We start from the raw sequence: 6483 nt of genomic DNA on the forward strand, positions 1-6483 counted from the left end.
GGACTCAGTCCTCTCGGGTCCCCTAGGTCCCCACACGGGTCCCCACGGGCACCACCAACGCTTCTGTGGGTAGTTCTGCTGCAAAGGGCTGCGGTGATGGCGGAGGAGGGAAGGGCTGCAGAGGAACGCATGTGCGTGTCTGCGTGAGTGTGTGTGTGTGTGTGTGTGTGTGTGTGTGTGTGTGTGTGTGTGTGTGTGAGATCTTGCTCACCCCTGGACCCTGGATGTCCATGCAGGCTCGTGTCCACATTCGGGTCTCTGAGTGAGCACCTGTGTGCGTTTATACTGCTTGGCCCAGTCAGGGGCCGATAGTGTGTGGTCGCACCTGTTCTAATTGTGTGGGTACAGGAATGGTGACTGGGGATAGCGAAGACACGGCTCCATAGGTAAATTAACTAGCTGACAAGCCTGAAGACTTGAATTCAATCCCTGGTGCCCTCATGGTGGGATGCAAAAACTGATTCCTGCCTCTTGTCCCCTTCCATTAATAGTGATTTTTAAATTAAATAAAATTTGGACTTTAAAAACTGTATAAGAAAAATAATGGTGCCACATGCCCTTGATCCCCCACATAAGCAGGTGGATCTCTATGAATTTGAGGCTACCCTGGTCTATACAGTGGGTTCTAGGTCAACCAGGACTACAGAGCAAGACGCTGTCTTCGTTTAAAAAGAAAAGGAATGTGTTTGTATCCATGTGTCTGAGAGCAGCTGTGAACGGATTCAAGCAACGGTCTCTGTCCACAGGTACCTAGCTATGTGATGTCATCTGTGTGGAAAGGTGTCTGTTTCACACATGTTGTATGTACAAGATTTGTAATACAGGGCTGCAGCTGTACCACAGTTGGTAGAGTGCTTGCCTAGCATGCACAAAGCCTAGGGTTCATCCCCAGCACCACATAAACTAGGCCTGGTGGCACATGCCTGTAGTCACAGCACTAGGAAGGTGGGGAGAAGAGAATTTTCAGGAGTTCAAGGTCAGTCTTGGCTACATAAGACTCAATAAACGATCATCAAAGATTTGTATTACACAGTTTCTGTGTTCTAAGACTGAAAAGTGTGTGTGTGTATGTGTGTGTGTGTGTGTGTGTGTGTGTGTGTGTGTGTGTGTGTGTGACTCTAACCATGTTTGTCTATAATATAGGGGTGTGGTTATTGATTCCATCAAGGCAGGAAGATGGTGGAGATACTGAGTGTGTGTATTTAGGCAGGAAAAAGGCGGTGTAAGAGAGAGTGGTTCTGTGTTTATTACTAGGTGTTTTTGCAAATATCCTTGAGTGTACCTTTGGTATCTGCAGTATTTGTTGAGGGAGGACTCTACTGGGTGTAGGTAAGGATATGCTGGGTCTGAGTGGGTTTGTATGTGAGTGTGTGGGTGTGGCTGTATGCATGAGGTTTTGTGTTTGTGAGTAATGATTTCTAGGTGTGTAATTTTTGTACATACACACACAGTCTGTCTTTTGTGTTTTCGGGGTTCAGCAGCCATGGTTTTCATCATTTGCAGATTGGAAATAACTGACCCAAATGCTGAGGATACATGACTGTTAAGTGCTTAGCCCTAAATAATAGCCCATCTGTGTCACTCACACACATACACCAAGATTTGGAGAACAACATGGAACAAGAGACAGCAAAACTGAAGAGCTGGAAGACGGGGAGGAGTGTTATGAAAAGCAGTCTTTGGATAGGACACGGCCATGGCACTCACAGCAGCTGTGGCTACTTGCATTAGACCTGCCCAAGACCATGATAGCACTACCGGTCAATATTCAGCAGGCGGCACTAACTGGACTCAGTAGGTTACAAAAAAATGGTATGAAGATGGGAGGGGCCATGTTTTGGGGGCAGTGCCAGGGTGAATTGGGGTGGATAGGATCAAAATACATTTCATATATGTATGAACTTGTCAAAGAATAAGTGATTTGGCTGGGACCAAAGTATAGTCCATGAGTTTAAGACCAGCCTTGAATATAAAACAAAAGCTGGGTGTGGTCATGTATGCCTTGACTCCCAGCACCCTGAAGGTAGAGGCAGGTGGATCAGTGTGAGTTCTAGGCCAGCCAGTGCTATATAGTGAAACTCTCAAAACAACAACAACAACAAAGGACCAACAACCAACCAAAACCAAACAGATGATGTCTAAGTCCCAGGTGTACCACACATCATACTCAGGAGGTGGAGGCAGAAGATCAGGAATTTAAGATTTTAAAAAGTACTTTTTAACAATTTCGTGTGTGTGTGTGTGTGTGTGTGTGTGTGTGTGTGTGTGTATTTAAGTTTGAGTGTGTGTTTAAGTTTGAATGTGTGTGCACACATGTGTGCATGTGCACATGGAAGCCAGAAGAGGGCATCAAACCCTCCGGATCTAGAATTTCTGATGGTTGTGAGCCTCCCAATGTGAATTGAATCTCAGTCCTCTGCAAGAGCAGCGTGAACTCTCAACCTCTGAGTCATCTCTCAAGCTCCCAAATCTGAGTCCTAAGTAAACAATAAATAAAAACTTAAAAAAAATTATTCTCCAAGCAATACAATATGATGACAGAACTGGGCTGGTGGTGCAGGCTTTTAATCCCAGCACTCAGAAAGGAAGAGTCAGGCGGATCTCTGTGAGGTCCAGGCCAGGCTGCTCTACATACAAAGTTCAAGGCCAGCCTAGACAACACAGTGAGACCCTATCTCAAGAAAAAAGCCAAACAAACACTATAATGACGGTATATATATATATATATATATATATATATATATATATATATATATATATATATATTACTAACCATGTCATGTAGAGATGATTGAAAGGATATGAGGACTGAGGCTGTAGCTCTATTGGCTGAGTGCTTTTCTACCATGTATGAAGACCTGGGTTCCATCCTTATCATCACGCATGTTGGTATACACTTCTGACCCCAGCACTTAGGAGGCAGGGATAGGAGGATTAGAAGTTTAAAGCCAGCTTGAGCTACATGAAACCCCTCCTGAAGAAAGAGTCCATGCCCACGCTTGGCACTTGGGTATGTCTTACTTTCTCCAACTCCCCAAGAAGGGGACACCCATGCTCTCGTGTGTTTCTTCTGAGCTCCTCTCTTTCTCAACTCTCCTGCTTACGCCTATGTTAAAATATTCTTATTAAACCCCAACTCTGCTTCATTAAAAAAAGACAATACCTGTAAGCCTGAAATGCTCATACTCAGAAACCTGAAACAGGAGGATTGCTGTGAGTTTAAGGCAAAGCCAACTTGGGCTTCATGATGGAACCCTCTCTGTGTCTCTGTCTGTCAATGTCTCTCTCTCCATGTATATGGTAGGGGCTGGAGAGATGGCTCAGTGGGATAGAAACATTTGCTGTGCATGCAGGAAGATCTGAGTTCAAATCCCTAGAACCCTCCTGAAAAGACATGTATGACTTTGTGTACCTATAATCCCAGCATCAAGGTCAGAGACAGGCAGATGCTGGGAGCTCCTTGGTTGTACATGGCAAACAGTGGTGGGGGAAGATATCCAACATCTTCTGGCTTCCAAATGTTCGAACACCCACACAGCCATGTCATGTACCACATGCTGTGCACACACATGCATACAATATAGAAAGTGTATGAGAATATTGCACAAATTTAATGCAAATATTATGCTATTTTCTTTATTTTTAAGGCTATTTTTTATAATTATTATTTGGTTTTTCAAGACAGGGTTTCTCTGTGTAACAGCTCTGGGCTATCTTGGAACTCACTCTGTAGACTAGACTGGCCTTGAACTCAGAGATCCCCCTGCCTCTACCTCCCAAGTTCTAGGATTAAAGGTGTGCAACACTACTGCCCCATTAGATTTATTTTTATTTGTATGTGTATGAATGTTTTACCTGCACGTATGTGTGTGCACCACATTCATGCCTAGTGCCAGTGGAAGCTGGAAAAGGGCATTGGATCACCTGGATCTGGAGTTACTGTTATCATCATCATCAATAAATTCAGGTCCTCAAGCTCTCCATCCCCAGGGCCGACTCTGTTGAAAGTTCAATGTCCTGCTGCACATCACACACATACCTACTCAGGCTTAGGTCTCACGGTGGAGAGCAGAGCATGTGACTGGGCAGGGGGGTGGGTGTGCCCGAGGGAGGGGAGCTGGGGCATGTGTCCTCCTGTCTGGATGTGCCTAAGCAGGAGTGGGTGTGGGTGCACAAAGCGGCCAGTGTGTGTAGTGTGTTGGCGTACACGTGCACCTTCGCATCGGGATGTCTTGGCTCCTGGCCCAGTCTCTTAAAGCATGCATACCAGGTGACGTCTGTACTGAGCCTCAGTTTCCTTATCTGCTGTATGCAAGGGGCTGGGAACACCGGAGGAGACTCCCTAGCAAGGAAGAGTGTTCCCTTTACCACCCTGTCACCACTGTGAGCCTGGCATGTCCCACCCGGCTCACTCACTCGTTTGCTGTTCCTGAGAAGGTGCTCATGACCTCTGTGGACCCCAAGGACAAGCCTAGGGGAGCCACAGCACCTGCAGCTTGCTGCAAACACTCAAGAGACACAAGGCGGCGGACGTGCAGGTACTTGTCTTCATCCCAGGAGAGGGCTGCAGACTCTCATCCACCCTGGGCTGGAAGGGCAGGGGGCATCGGAAAAGTGTCCTAGCAGAAGCCAGGCTAGTGCCCTAACCCCAGGGCCCTCGGGGCACTCATGGGGCCCAGCCCCCACACCTGGCAGACCTGTAAGCCTGGCTGGGCTAGACCGCCCCACCCACACACTGGCCAGGCAGGCTGGAATGGAGGTCCCACCTGCCCCTGGGGGCCTGTTCCTGCAGCCAGGGCAGCCTCAGACACACTGGTTCTTCTGTGTACACATCACAGGCAGCCCCCAACCCGCAGCCTCCCTCCCGCTCCCAGCAAATTCCTGCCTCCTTCCTCCTCCCTCACCTGGATCCTTATTCTCTCTCACGCCTCCTACCTCCTGAGACAGAAAGGCCCTGGTTATTAAGCTTGGGGGTGGGGATGACTTAGAAAGTTTATAGGTCAGGGGTGTTCAGGATTAAGTTTGGGAGAGCCAGTGAATTCCCACAAAAGTCATCTGCAAGATTTTTGCTTGTGTGTGCATTTTTTCTCACTTAATCCTCCCTCAAAATCTTAGCATAATAATTTAACCCTTGAAACAGGCTAATAGAATGATTTTTGCCAGGCAGTGGTGGCACACTTCGGAGACAGAGGCAGGCAGATCTCTGTGAGTCCGAGGCCAGCCTGGGCTACAGAGTGAGTTCCAGGAAAGGTGCAAAGCTACACAGAGAAACCTTGTCTCAAAAAAACAAAAACAAAATAGAATGATATTCTCCCTTGAGGTGGAGGGTCTCTGGGCTGGGGATGTAGTTCAGTGGGGGGAGTAACTGCCTAGCAGGCAGGAAGCCCTGCATTCTGTCCTCTGTACCCCGTAAACGGGCATGGTGGGGTACACCTGTCAACCCAGATCTTGGGAGGCAGAGGCAGGAAGATCACAAGTTCAAGGTCATCTTTGGCTATATAAATTTGTGGGGAGCTGGAGAGATGGCTCAGCAGTTGAGCACACTGGCTGCTCTTGCAGAGGCCCTGGGTTCAATTCCCAGCACCCATCTGGCAGCTCACAACTGTCTGTAATTCCCTTTCCAGGGGATCTGACACCTTCACACAGACACACATGCAAGCAGAAGACCAATGTACATAAAATAAAAAGTTTTAAAAAATGTGGCCAACCTGGGCTCCATGAAGCTCTGCCTCAAAAACAAAACCACAGGCCAGGTGGTGGTGCACACCTTTAATCCCAGTACTTAGGCTCAGGAGACAGAAGCAGATAGATTTCTGTGAGTTCCAGGCTAGCCTGGTCAACACAGAGTTCCAGGCCAGCCAAAGCTGCATAGCAAGACCCTAATCTCAAAATCGAAACAAAACTAAACTAACCATGGAGCTGCTAAGGTGGCCCAGTGTCTAAAGGGGCTTGTCACCAAGTCTGACAACTCAAGCTTGCTACCCAGAACCCACATAATGAAGCTGTCTTCTGACCTCTACACACATGGCACAAGTGTGTCCACACAAATACACACATACACAATAAATAAACAAAGTGTAGTTTCAAATATTTTTTGTTTTCTTTATTTGTGATTATGTGTGTGTGCATGCATGCAGGTGCCCACAGGACTCGAACCCAGGCCCTCTGCATGAAAGAGTGTATACTGCCTGGTGAAGGTTACCTCTGCTGGGACATTGTCATGGGAAGGCTTTCTGGAGGAATGGAGGTAGAGTAGATGCTGGAATGATGGATGATAGGAGATAACTTCACAAAGAACATTCCAAACAGAGGGACCTGTAAGGGCAGAGCCCCTGGGGCAGAATGAACAGGGATGCACGTGCCCTGTGGAATAAGGAATTTAAAAGGAGCTCCGAGGCCAGGTGCATGTCTTTAATCCCAGTCCTTGGGAGGCAGAGGCAGGTGGATTTCTGAGTCTGAGGCCAGCCTGGTCTACAGAGAGAG

Source organism: Peromyscus maniculatus, chromosome 23 (genome assembly GCF_049852395.1).
Source record: "Peromyscus maniculatus bairdii isolate BWxNUB_F1_BW_parent chromosome 23, HU_Pman_BW_mat_3.1, whole genome shotgun sequence".
Classification (NCBI taxonomy): domain Eukaryota; kingdom Metazoa; phylum Chordata; class Mammalia; order Rodentia; family Cricetidae; genus Peromyscus; species Peromyscus maniculatus.